Raw genomic sequence first — 14,654 nt, forward strand, 5'->3', positions numbered from 1 at the left:
TCTTACCATTAAATCATCACTAATTTAATAACAGAGATGTTTCCTATGACAAAAACTTTCCATTGTACCTATTATCATTATGGAAGGAGCACATTAAACTTCAACTGTGATAATTGAAAAATACTTAAGAAATGGCTTAGCAGATTAAATGAAACTCAGGATCTTCCCATGCCTGCATCCATGTGTATAAATGAAATGAAATTATAAATATCTGCATCCATGTTTCTAAATAAATTCAAACAAAAATGTCTTCAGTGTGGTACAGACTATCATGTTTTTTAAAATTTCTACTTCTTCCCAGGACAAAAGAAGTGCAGCTATTCCTTGGCTTATGATAGGTTTATATTCTGATAAACCCATCAGAAGTTGAAAGTGATCATTAGTTGAAAATACATTTAAGACACCTAACCTATCAAACATCCTGAATGTGGCTTAGCCTACTTTAGATGTGCTCAGAACAGTGACCTTAGCCCACAGTTGGGCAAAACCATCTAACAAAGCCTATTTAATATTAAAGTACTGGGTATACCATGTAGCTGATTGAATACTGTACTGAAAGTGAACAACAGAATGATTGTATGGATACAGAATGGCTGAGAATGGATTTGCTGTTGACCCTAATGACTGGGAGTTTGGCTTACTGCCATTGCCCCACATCACACAAGAAGATGGCACTGCATATCACTAATCCAGGGAGAGATCAAAACTCAAATTCCAAGTACTTTTTAACTGAACGCTATCACTTTCTCACATTGTAAACTTGAAAAACCATAAACCAAATGGTAAGTCAGAGACTATCTATGCATATTAACTATCTCATTATATCACAGAGTGGTGGAAAGAGAAGTGGATTATGAAGTAGGAATCCCGGGTTTTAGTGCTGGCTCCATCAATATCTGTGGTCTTAATAAACCAGCTCTACTCTCTGGATCTTGTCAGCAAAGTGAAAGATTTGGATGAGATTATCTCCAAAGTACTTTCCATTTCTAGTGTTCTGAGAGTCTTGACAAAGCCATAAACTCAAGCTCGCTTGCTCCCTTTGGAGTCAAAGGGGCTTATCATTCGAGGATGGAATGTTTTGGTGGCAGAACCTCAACTGGAATGAAAAGATAGAGAGGAAAGGAGACAGAGGAAAACCAAATTGAACCAAATGCCTCTTTACCTTACGAACTTGTAATGTACAGTTAATTCTATCTAGGGATAGTTATAATTATTTGTATTCTTTTCATAAGAGGTTGGCTAATTGGGGCTCATTAAGTCAAAGTAGTTGTTGCCAGAGATGATAACTTCGTCCACCTGCACCTATGGATTGTGGAACAGGTTCTAACAATCCAATAGCTAAGACTATCAAATGAATATAAAAATAGTGAAATTTCCTGGTTTGCATTTAAATAATTTCTAAGGAGGAACCACAAATAAAATGATTTAGGCCCCGGAAGAGACCACACGAAATAGAAATAACACAGAAACAGAAGCTTGAAAATCTGTATTCTATTTTCTCTGTGCTCCAATTTATTTTCATGAAGCTGGCAAGTACCTTAAGCTCTTTAGACACCAGTTTCTTTATTAAAGAAAGAAATGTTGGGTTTGTAGGATGTTAGGATGCCTGGCAATCATGCAATTTCTTTAATATGTGAAAAATAAGATCCAAATTGAGAAACACAGTCACATAATACTATCAAAAGCCTTATCTCAGATAAATCCAGTACAAAGACTCATAAGCAACATTTCCCTCAAGAACTGGCATTCTAGCTTACCTTAGACCTACCATCATTGTTACGAGAGAAGCAAAAGTTCAAGTTTCTTATTCTGTTTAGAGGCTAAAAGAATAAGTTAAGTTCCTATGTCACAGGTCTCAAAACCAGCGAAGTCTAAAGGTAGAATAAGTAAAAAATAAGCAAATATGAAACTTTGATCAATGGAAAGGTAAAAAACTTTTAACATTTTTCTTTTCACGATATCAGTGAAGTGAGAAACAAATGCTTCAGTGGAGAAATCAAATTCAGTTTCAAGCCTCAACCTAAAATCTGTCAACCTTCATTTAATATGTTTCTTCTAAGGAAAGTATGAAGAGAATATATACACTGAAGAATGAATCAAAATAAACTGAAATGTATTTTCCAGCAAAAATTAATACTGCTTCTAGAACTTAAGATGCAAGAAAATTTTTAAAAAGAGCTATTTTTTTCTCAGAAATATTCTTAGCAGGAAATTTTTCTGGAACTACATTAAAATATCTTCTGAATATTATAGCAGTTAATTAATTTCTCTTTAACTGCATTTTGTCTTTGGATCTCACATACCAAACATCTTACTAGTCAAGGTGGTTCAATTGCTTAATTACACTATCTTTCATTCTTTTGATGATTATTTTAGACTATCTCTTTAGAACTGTGGGATAACTTAGATTTTATCCTTGAGAAGACAATTCTGCTGTTAGGAAAACAAAAACTGTTGTTTAGCTACTCAGATCTTAGGACAATCATAAGAATTTAAATTCATAAAACCAAATAAACAAATGTGGTTTTTGCCTTATTGACCACATGATGAGCACCAAGCTGCTTTTGTTTTAAACAAATATGGACTGTCGTTTTAAATTTCTTCCCATTGTGTAATGTAACAAAACATTTCACAAATAGCCAGGAAGGAAATCAGACTCATGAGGATTCTTAAGATAGTCATTATAAGTCCTTGTGCACATACACACTTACACACACACACACACACACACACACAGAGCTGTCTTAGAAATGAAAAACATGGCCTAATAGTTTCTGCAAAAAAATACCTTATTAACCCTTGGGCAAATCATCATGGGAATGTGTAAGAGCTGAAATCTTGAACAGGATGGACCCTTTAAACCATCCATCATTCTCCTATTAGAAACAACTCCTCCTTTTTCATAGGTTGCCCAGAATGTTTAAAATGATAGAAGTTCTGAGTACATAAACAAGTTAGAAAGATATCAAAAATAATTACTCAGATGTCATTTTATAATTCCCTTCACAGTAAATATCTAAAATAAATTATGTCTTTTTAAAATTATGTCTTGCTTTCTGTTTTTTGTACATTTCTTATATTTCTCTGAATCATTAATACCTCTGTTCTCAATTAAATGAATGAAAATTTTAAATACCAAAAAAAAAGAAGCTAGATTAGAGAGAAGAAATGAAAGAAAATGAAAGAAAAATATAGAAATGTAACATTTTGGAAATAATGAGAAAACATCTCTTCTAGATTCTACCACTCAAGACTTTCAAAATTGACAGGAGACTAAAGCTTCTAAGGATTGAGTAGTAGTTTGAAAACTGCACATACTTACTATTTGTTTATTTGTTTGAGAGGGTGAGAGAGAGGAGAGTAAACATGGGAAGAGAGAGGGCAGAGGGAGAGGGAAAGAGAGAATCTTAAGGAGTTTCCATGTCCAGCGCAGAGGCAGAAAGGAATTCAATCTTGGGACTCTGAGATCATGATGTGAGTCGGAATCAAGAGCTGGACACTTAACCGATTGAACCGCCCAGGTGCCCCCCTTCACCTACTAATTAACTCACTAACTATGCGCAGAGGGAAACAAAATTCAACAGGAATTTTACAGCTCGCTTGGATATCATAGACACCCCACATGCTGTGCATATTTCCGGGAGGACGTTTGCCAAAAATTTGCAGGATGAGGTGTTTGTCCATTCTGGGCAAATCATTTGTTGAAATTTAGACAGACTTTTAAATATGCCATGATAGCCTTCGTAGGACTTGCTTTTCTTCAACTACCTGTACTAATACTCTAATTGGCAGTGGCAAAAGACAATCCTCAGCCCTGTAGAGGCAGACAATAACCTTACAATGGAGAGAAAATAAGCTGGAATCTGAATAAGGCTTGCATGTGCCTCTTGTCAGTAGTGTTCTGGTACAGGTTTAACAACAAGCTCTCTAGAAGAAAAAAGGTGCATGTTTATTGTTTATGATCCATTTTATTGGTATAAAGACTCTGTAGCATACAAATAACAATAACATTTCAAAAACTTTTTTTTTTCAAATTTCATATAGCCGATTGATGCTTACAGTAGGCTTTTGTCAATTTTTACCAAAGCCTTAAATCCACAACTGATCTCTGGTTACAATCGACGAATGATTATAGTTCCAACATGAACATTGGTTAAATTTTTTATTTACCTTGACAAAAAAGATAGAGGTAAAAACCCTAGAGAAACAATTTGGAAGCTCACCCATTACCAATAACGTGGACATTTCCTTTGCTGCATCTCATAATCGTTTGCAAATACCAGAAGAATGTGTCATCAAATTTTGCACTACTCTCAATATAACAACTACAGACATAATGCACTTTTCACTGGGGTCTGCGTTATCAACACTTCCTCTATCATTTTTGGAAGTCTAGGCCATCAAAAACAACAACAATAACAACAACAAACCACACACACACAATCAATAAAGCCACGATTCATAGTGTTTGCCAATTTCTGTGGTTTAAGTACCTTCACAATGGTGGAATTCAAGCTACTAACATGCATCCCCCAGACAGCGTTGGGAAGACATCTACAGGAACACTCCATTATATGGCTTTTCCACCCTACAGATACAATAGACATAAATTATGTCAAGAGAAATGGTAATAGTACAATAGAGTAAACTAATTAGGAAGTAATAAATTTTGAGTATTTACTGTCTTTGTTTTTAACAGAATTTATTTAATTGTAAGATTCTATATCCCAATTTTTAATAATGGCTATGTTTAACAACAACCTCACAAAATTCTTTGCTAACAATCCTCTCTTGGGAACCAGTGTGAGCAGACTCCCCCACACCACTACCCCCTGTTCAAAATGACCAGGAGATTGAGAACTAGCATTTTGTCAGTTTCATGAATATAAATTCTTGCCTAGGTACAAGATTGCTGGAAGTACCAGAAGAGAGCTTCTTCTAATTTCATCTGAGAATATACCACTTAGTAAATAAGTCTTAAATTTGGCAAGGGCTTTGAAAGCTAATTTGTGAACGTTATAAACTTCATATACCTATGTATATTTACACACCACAGAAGAACGATAGAGGGTTCATGCTGGTTTGCATCATATATAGGTTTAAAGGTTTTCTGTTTCTTTGTTTCCATAACAATTACAGTGGTCAGAACAGAAATAGCAAGGAAATAGTCTGCTTAGTCTCATTGAAAACACTCAGAACAAAATTTATTTATGGTATAAAACCCCAGAGCCTATAAAATGACCAATGCCCCATCTTTAAGAATTTAAGCAAGATACTTGGATTTGTAGATCAGAGTTTGGCCGAAATTCCATTAAGTGATCTTGAACGCTGTCTGAAAGTTAAGTTAAAGATCCTTAAAAATAAAGCCATATAATTAGTCGTGGATCTAGCTGTACACCTGAAAAACAATGAGACATTGCAACAGAGGGGAGAAAGAGCAGGAGGGGAAAGGGTTAGAGTGAGTGGGCTGAGTTAGAGTGGGCTTGGGTCTCAATTCCAGTCAAGCCACTGAACTAACCATGTAACTTCAGAAAATTACTTAACTAGTCTAAGCTTCCGTTTCCTCAAAAGTAAACTAGAGATGACAATACTTAGTTTATAATGCTATCAGGATTATGTAAGAGTATATTCATTACCTGGCACATAATAGCGGATCAGTCAGGGACAGGATTATGAAAACATATTCCTTTCTGTCTAACCAAACTATTGAAGACAAAGGTAGGAACCCAACAGAGGAAAAATATTTGTAATGCACTCAATATTCTTCTTCTGGGCAGACTCTATTCAAAACAAAGTAGACGGTGATTTGTATTAGCCCCAGAGCCTACCTCAGTCCCCAAATATCTAAAAAAGCATCATTGAACTTCTCCTTTGGGTTCAAGCCAGGCCAAAAAAAAAAAAAAAAAAAAAATCTGAGCCTCTGAAGATCTATTTGCTCACCACCAAGTGCAGGCTCTTCAGAAGTACTAAAAATCATCCGTGGTCTGTTCCAGCACATCATTTAATAAAGAAAAGAGAGATAGCAAATATCTGTTATTTTGTTACGGTCATATTCAAAGGTACAGTCTAGGAATGGGGACATCAGAAAATCCTAGTTCAAATGCCTACTCTATCGAAAATTGATTTCCTTAGCCTCAGTACCTACTAACTCATTAGAATGAATTAGCTTTTCATTTAGTGTTCCCGAGAGAAGAGAGGGCCAGGAACAGGTAACTGATGGCGGGTGTGGGGAAAGAGCTGTTCTTGTCTGGACAGCTACTACCTGGGAGAGCCATCCCAGCAGCAGGAGGCAGTGATGCACTTGGGCCCAATGCAGCCATGGGCTAGTGGTGTAGGGAAAGAATAAAAGGAAGTTGTGTAAACAAAATATTTTATTTTGCAGTTTTGTATGAAAACAGTACCGGTCACAATTATAAAAACACTATTTTTTGAGCTATAAAGAATATTTTCTTGGATATTCTCCTTAATATAGAAATTTCAACAACTTGGTAAATGTTTGTACTTGGCCTCTTCTTTCATGGCAGGAAGCCATCTTCTGAGGTAGCTAGCTACCAGGAAGAAGTGCATGAATTGAGTTAAAAGTAGCTCTTCTATATATTTGTAGGTCTCTAGGGGAAAAAAAAATGTATAAACCAGAATCCCTGAAATAGCAGGTAAAGGATATTTCCTTTATCTAATTAAAGTCTGAAAGCAAAAGCTGTAGCAGCTCCAGAATGTCTACAGAGGAGAGGCTTGGGGCGGTCATCAGGTTGGAAGGAAAATTAGAGGACTTTCCTTAATATAGTGTTCACTTAGCAAGCACACAGCTTTTACTTAAAGAATACATTTATTTAGGGCAACTTAACACCAGAAATGGGAGGGAGCCCTAATGGAGATCATGAGAGAACTACATCCGTGGGAAAGAAAGAAAGAAAGAAACTGGAGATGTGGTGGAAACAGCAAGAGAACTAGAATAAGAAGTGGAACCTGAGAAGCGGCTAAATTGCTGCAATTCCATGATAAAACTTGTGCAGGTGAGGAGGGTTTTTTTCTTAGAGATGAGCAAAGACAGTGGTTTCTTGAGATCAAATCTATTCCTGGTGAAGATGATGTAAAGATCGTTGAAATGACAGCCATCAATCTAGAATGTTGCATAAATGTAGTGGATAAAGCAGTGGCAGGTTTGAGCAAATGGACTCCACTTCTGAAAGAAGTTCTCTGGGAAAAATGCTATCAGACAGCATCACACACTCTGCAGAAATCATTCTTGAGAGGTGGAGTCAATCGATGAGGCCAACTTCATTATTGTCTTATTTTAAGAAATTATCACAGCCACCCAGCCTTCAGCAACCAGCACTCGGATCAGTCAGCAACTATCAGAGGTTTTTTGTTTGTTCGTTTGTTTGTTTTTAAGATTTTATTTACTTATTTTGAAAGAAAGAACATGACCCCGGGTTAAGGGGGCAGAGGCAAAGGGATAAGCAGACTCCCTGCTAAGCAGAGAGCCGGATGTGGGGCTCAATCCCAGGACCCCGGGATCATGACCTGAGCCAAAGGCAGAGGCTTAACCGACTGCACCACCCAGATGCCCCAGCAACCATAAGTGTTAAGGCAAGACCCTCCACCAGCAAAAGATTATGACTCCCTGAAAGCTCAAATGATGGTTAGAATTTTTAGTAATAAACTACTTTTTAAATTAAGGTATGTACCTTGTTTTTTAGACATAATGCACATTCAATAGACTACAGCAGAGGGTAAACATAAATTTGATATGTACTGGGAAACCCAAAATTTCACGTGATTCTCTTTATTGTGCTATTTACTTTATTGAGGTGGCATCAGCCAGGGTCCAGAAAGAAAATAGAAACCAAACTGGTTATTCTAACAAAGAGAACTGGAACTGCTTCACAAGCATTGAGCAAGGAGAGATAGTAACTGTAGAGAGCAGGGACCCCTAAGGTTGGGAGGACAAAAGGAAGAGAGTGAGGTAACTGGAACCCAGAAGCTCTGAGGAGATGTCAGAGCTAGAATCCAGCTCTCAGAGGAAGGGACTGGCCAGCAGATCCTGATTATAGCAGAGAAGACATATGGAGACTGGTTCTGGGGTTATAGGGAAAAGGCAAGAGGCTGAAACCCACTGCTTCAAAAGTGAAGAGCTACTGGTGCATAATAGAGAAAAAAACAAAACAAAAACAAAAACAAAAAGGAGCAGGTCTTTTTTTTCTCTTCTCCAATCTCTCTCTAGCACCTCCTACTGGTCAAAGTCAAATATCCTTCTACCTTTCCCATAAGAAGGTCTCCGTGTGTGTATCCAACTGAATTTTGATAAAGAATTGGTCCCCTTTTTATATTAATACTTGATTAACATCCATATTTTCCTAGTCACAAAGTACTATTGCATTAAAATATTATAAAATGGGTGAGAGGATGGATGAAATAGATAAAAGGGATTAAAGGGTTACAAACTTCCAACTGCAAAATAAATGAGTCACAGAAATGAAAAGTACAATGCAGGGAATATAGTCAATAAGATCATATAGTCAGTAAGATGATTAAAACAGTGTTTGGTGACAGTGGGTGACTATACATCATGGTGGGCACTGAGTATTTTAGAGAATTGTTGAATCGTTATGTTGTATACCTGAAATGAATGTAACACTGTATGCTCATTATACTTCAACAATATGTGTGTATATATACACAAGTTATTTTATTCTCTATTATTTTACTTCTCATTTAACCCCTTCAGTTCCCATCCTGAGTCTGAGATATTTCACTTTGACCAAAGCCTGTTGAAAATTTGTATTGCTTTACTAAGGCTGCTCTTTTTTCTCCACCATATTGGCAAAGGAGCCCCACTCACGGTATATGATTCTCCACAACTGCTTTGGGGAGAAAAGTAGAGGTTCTTCCCTCAGTGAAAGCAAGGAAAGCAAAAAATGAAGCTGAGAGTTTTGCTTTTCTGCTAGTATAAAATGAGGATGCTAAGAACAGCTTCTCTTTGATCTCAAAAGCAATGGAAATTGGAAAAGCAAAGTGGGATTTACCCCATTCTCTTAATCTCGGTTACCTGACATTTCTAACTAGTCCTGAAGGAGGATGAGAAGGTCAGATTTCTGCAAACGTTGCACATGGCCGAGATAAGAAATATAGTTTTAAAACATTTTTAAGTATTGAAAGCTTCATGCTACAATAAAATTACAAACTTCAGGTAATTTGCAAGAAGTTTTGCTTGACATTTTTATTTTTCTCCCCAAATCACCTTACAAAATGTGAACTCCAATAATTTGTCAAACAGTGACAACCTCCAGAATCTCTCCTTTGATTTTTCTTGGGCTCCTAAGTCTCTCTCATAGATACTACAGCCAATAGTTGGAAAAGGCAGGGGGAGGAAAAAAAAAAAAAAAAAAGCAAGGCTTGCTTCATCATTTTAAAACATCAGAGCTAAAATATATTATGTACATAAATACAAACCCAGAGTTTCCAAAATGGATATAATTTGCACGGCTCAATGTTTGATATCTAGATATATTTGTAACATCTCAAAAGCACTCTGTGCTGATTTTTTTAGACAGATTTTACAGAACCCAGCTTAAGTTAACAGAAGTTGTAAATTATGTCTAAGTGGACTTTATAAACAAAAGTTAAAGTTGAGCATGCAAGGGAATATTGAAAAGTTTGCATAATGCTGTCAACATCTACAGTGCCAATGTTCATCCTTTCTTTTATTATTAGCTGAACTTTTTTCTATATACATGGATATATGTCTAACTAAGTATGTGTGTACAGATTTATGTTTTCAAATGAAACAAAGCTGTGCAGTTACTATTGTAGGGGTCGACTGGTCTCTGCAAGCACGTGCTTCCTCGAGCCTATTAAAGTACAGTACCGACATTTCCCTCTTGTAGCTTTGTGAGTGTGATCCGACCTGAGCTTGTGTTTCTGGGAAAGCGCCTGGAGAATACCAATTTAATTTAGAAACTGCTCAGCTTAAGTGTTTGGTAGGCTTTGACAGCCTTGCATCAGGTGATCAGATACATTTTCAGAGATACCACAAAGAAAGTTGGAAATGTCACCAAAAAGTTTACGTTAAATGTATTTTTCCTGCGGAGGAATTGATTTTAAACATCATTTAAATTTATAACACGTGCCAGATTCCAGGGTTTTGTTACATGACAGCCTTTAGTTGCTGGTTCTCTGCTTTCAAATTATTTTAGTGCTGGTATGGGCTTTTGCTTGAATTGCACATGTTGTTACGCTGTTGTGTACTCTTAAGCTAAAAGCCAAACTGGAAATTCTTATGTAATAAAGATGAACAGCTATTTCTCTTCCTGGTTGAAATACAGTCATGTTGTACAAACAATATCTCTGGATGTGTTCTTTTCTCTTCTTCATAGGCTTTTTCATTCCTATTACATGGAGTTTAAAAAAAAGAAAAAAAGGACAAAACTTTGTAGTTGGATTTGCCCTGTCAAGTCCTTAAAAAAAAAATTATTAAGAAAGTGTATCCTTCCCCACTCACCACTCCCATCCCAAAACCATGTGTTCACCTCAAATTTAATTGAACACGCCCAATGTATCTTAAATAGTATTATATATTGTCCCTGAAATTAAGTGGGGGTGGGGGGCGGTGGGGAGAATATTCCAGTCTAGGTGAAACCTATTCATCAGTAACACATACAAAGATAGTGTATTTTTCAAGGATAATCAACTTTTTTTGGATGATCCTCTGGGGAGAGGAAAAATAATTTAAAAATTGAACTGTTCCTCCTGAACTACCAGCTTTCTTCTCTGCCTGCCTTTTTATTGAATCCATACTTTGAATTTCAATGGCCCGTTAAATTCTTCCTGCTTTTTAGAGTTTCTTTGAAAATATCTTGTGAAGACTAAAGGAGAAAAATTTTCACCAACAGTCTCGAAAATCTCTTGGATTCTCTAAACAAGAACAGAGCTGTCTTTGGGTTTTATTTTGTTTTGTTTGTTTTGTTTTGTTTTGTTTTTGAAGGAAGGGTAGAACATTAACACATGACAACAGTGAGATTCCACAGATCAATCTCTGAGTTCTTTTATCTAGTAAACATTCTAATGATCAACTTCAAAGACAAGACGGGAAGAAGCTTCCTTGTCTTTCCGTACCAGAATGAGAGGCAAAGCTGTTTGCCACTCATATGGGAGATATGAGGAACCTTTGAATGGATCATTGCTTTTTATGAGTAGTAATGAGGTGAGAAGTATTCTGGTGTGTGGCACAGGCCTTCATTAAAAAGCGTGAAACAGAATGGCTTACGGTTAAAGGGGGTAATTTGTTCTAACATACTTGCTAAATTGTGCTGTAACCATGCCAGTTAACAGCACTATATTTTCCATAGGATTCCTGAATGCATTTGTGTGCAATTATTCTGTCCATGCAAAGTTCAGGGATTTTTCCAATAGCTTATGTTAACTACTTGACAATGCTCACTCCTTTAGTGGAAAGTATATTGAGTCCCATAGTTAAAGAGGGGCGAAAGAATCCAGGGATGTTCTCATTCTCCTTCCGAAGCCAAAGGGTTCTTGTAAAATCAAAAACTCAAGGAACCTAATTTAAATGAATACCATTTGCCTGAAAGGTAATGTCAGAAGTAATGGCCAGGTTAATAATGACAAAGCTTAAAGCTTTAAAATATGCATTATAATAAAAATAGTCCATAAGAAAGGAAATCAGATCTGATAGTTTCAAGTCCACCATTTAAAAAGAAAAAACCCTGAAAATTAGAAGCAGTCATTTTGCTACATTTGTGAGGAAATTCTGTCCATAGAAGATCTTGAAGTTCTGCAACATACCAAGAAGATTACTTGTTCAGGCCCCGAACTGGGAACATTGGACTAAGTTTTAGTCATTGGAAAAATCATTCTGCTTAGAGAAACATAAAATTCTTTTTCTTTTTTTTTTTTTTTTTTCCACATGACCAGCTATCAAAAGAGAAAAATATAGGAGGCAAATACAAAGTTTTGGACGGGACCTAGAATTGGGGTATATTGTATGGGAAAATGGTTTTATAAGTGACAACTTTTTGAGACAGGCTTACTTAAAATGCTGTAATATTAGACTTAAAGGGGAAGAAAAACTCTTTTGAATTTTCTAGAATTTTCTTAAAAGGTAATAATACAAATATTAATTGTTTCATAAAATATGCCCCAATTTTATAACTGATGACACAATTTTATTGGAACAGCAATATATTAACTAAATGTAATTGATATGCCACTATGGACTAAAAATGGAGACAATTTTTATTTTTTTTTAAACAGGTTAAGAAGTAGAGTTTTTATTCAGGATACAATTTAGGGCGATATATAATGGAGAAATATTTTCAACATCTGTTTTCAAAATGCTCAATGGAGACTTAAATTTAAGCACCAAAAGACTTTACAGTGAGACAGGAAGTATCAGTGTCTGTCCACTCAGTGGAATTTCTGAGACTGAACAGCAGGGAGAAGAATTTCAGCTTTGTCACTTTCCACAATTTTCATTATTATTATTTAGGTTTTGAGAATTTGATATTTGATATTTGGGGAAAAGTATTTACCACCACTGTTTTGCACATTATTCTAGCTTTAAAAATAAATACTGTGCAACTTAATAGAAAGCAGGCAGTGGGCCTACAATAAATGTAATAGGCTCAGCCTCGCCTCTCTATTTCTTTTTATTGGGTTTTCGGGAAAGTCTATGAAGGAAATTCTAATTGCAACTGCCCCTCAAAAATGCTCAGTCAGGTTCTTTTAGCCTGAGGGAAGGAAATGCTAGCCCTGGGCTATGTGGTAGGAGCAATGGCATTTTTTCAAGCTAAATTAAATATGTAGCAGAGTAAGGAATGAAAATTACATTTCACATGGCTTAATCCTCATCACTGTACCACAAGAAGTCAAATCAGGTGAGGGCTGTGACTGCATACAAAACAACATCTTATTCTGTGCTGTATTCATTATCCTGGAACATGGCAGTGAGAAAAGAACCAATCTTTTTATCACTGTCTCTGTAATTACTCTCAGTAATCAGAACTTTGCTTTTCCTCATTTTAATACAAATGTAGATGCTCTGAGTTACTCAGGAACAACTAAGATGGAAAACCTGGGAAACAACATAGGAGAAAATGTGCATTAAAGGGACATTTACCATGCCTTAAGCTTTCTTTTGCATTGTCTGCCATTTATATGTAACTGGAAAAACTAAAGCCCTTTAGTCCAGTACAAAGAAGCAATACAAGGGCTAGGTGCATACAGTGTGAAATGAATAGAGCTCACTGAGTGCATTCTGAGTAAGGCTTGTCTAACTCTCTTATGACATCATGGGTCCCCATGACTAGGTATTCCAAGGGGCTTCATGATGTCAAATACTTGAGGAAAAACAGGATAAGGAGACTGAAATAGACAGAAATTGGACAGAATCAACTAAATTGGACAGAAAATACTTACACAAATATATTAAGACTACATGTTACTTTACATAAGATACATATACATTATATACATTATGAAAACGTTCTCTCTCTGGGAAGAAAAAAAGAGTTAAAATATTCCAAATGAAATATATAGCTGCACTTGAGAAAAGTTTTCATTGGGAGACCACCATGTGCTTTCCTAAGAAAGCTGGAGCCATTTAACAAAATGGCCAAGTGCTCCAAACCTCTGGCAGGTGTGTAGAGACCAACAGGTGTAAAGAAATAACACAAAGCTCTGGTCTGTAAGAACTACCTGGGCAGCTAAAAAGATTTACAGTTCCATTCTGCTCGTGGACCTCTCTACTCAGGATCTCAATGCAGGAGAATGAATTGGGAAATTAAGAAAAACATCTAATTTCATTTTGTTTCACCAGATAGTGCCTGAATCTCAGGAAGTGGAAAGGAAGAGGGAATAAATATACTTGGAATCCTAGAATAAGCCAAATGTTTTTAAGTAGTCGGTGTTGATCTTTTGTTTCTCTTTCTTTGGTTATATTCACACGCCCTTCCAAAGCCCCCACGTGTGTCTTTGATGGACACTAAATAAATTTAGAAATGTCTTCCATTCAGCACATTCAATGTGATACTCTGGCTTCCCCCAAATTTATCTCCACCTTATCAGTGGTTTCCATACTTGGAATTTCTCCTCCGGTACATCCATTCAGTGATCATCTCTGAACTCCCACTCTTTCTTTATATAATAATCCAAGGTCCAACTTAAGTTACTTCCACACATAAAGTGGACTCATTGGCTCCCACCCTTGTTCTGGCTATTTTCTGTATCATACAGATTTGCAATAATTACATTTAATTTCTCAATTTGTTCTTTGTTTTCTTGAATTGTTCATAGATTGTTGCAGGTGTATTTATTGTTTCATAATAAACTCCTTGAGGATACAAATCATGTATCTTATAGTATTTTTGTTTCACCACAAACAATATACAAATGAAATATAATATAAAAGTGGAAAGACTGAAGAAACACACCAGACTCAAAACCTTCTTTCTCATTGCACTCTTTTTATCTTTTAAGATAGTTCTCCTTGTCCTATTGTCTACTTTCTAATGAACCTAGTAGTGGACATTATTACCTCTATAAGAAGAAAAGAGACCAAAACTGGCAAACAGTGGGAGGAGTCTTTGTGGTATTCCTTGTTTGTTTGGGATTATGCAGAAAAAGATAGAACAAACAAA

This window comes from Mustela erminea, chromosome 2 (assembly GCF_009829155.1).
Source record: "Mustela erminea isolate mMusErm1 chromosome 2, mMusErm1.Pri, whole genome shotgun sequence".
In the NCBI taxonomy this organism is placed as follows: domain Eukaryota; kingdom Metazoa; phylum Chordata; class Mammalia; order Carnivora; family Mustelidae; genus Mustela; species Mustela erminea.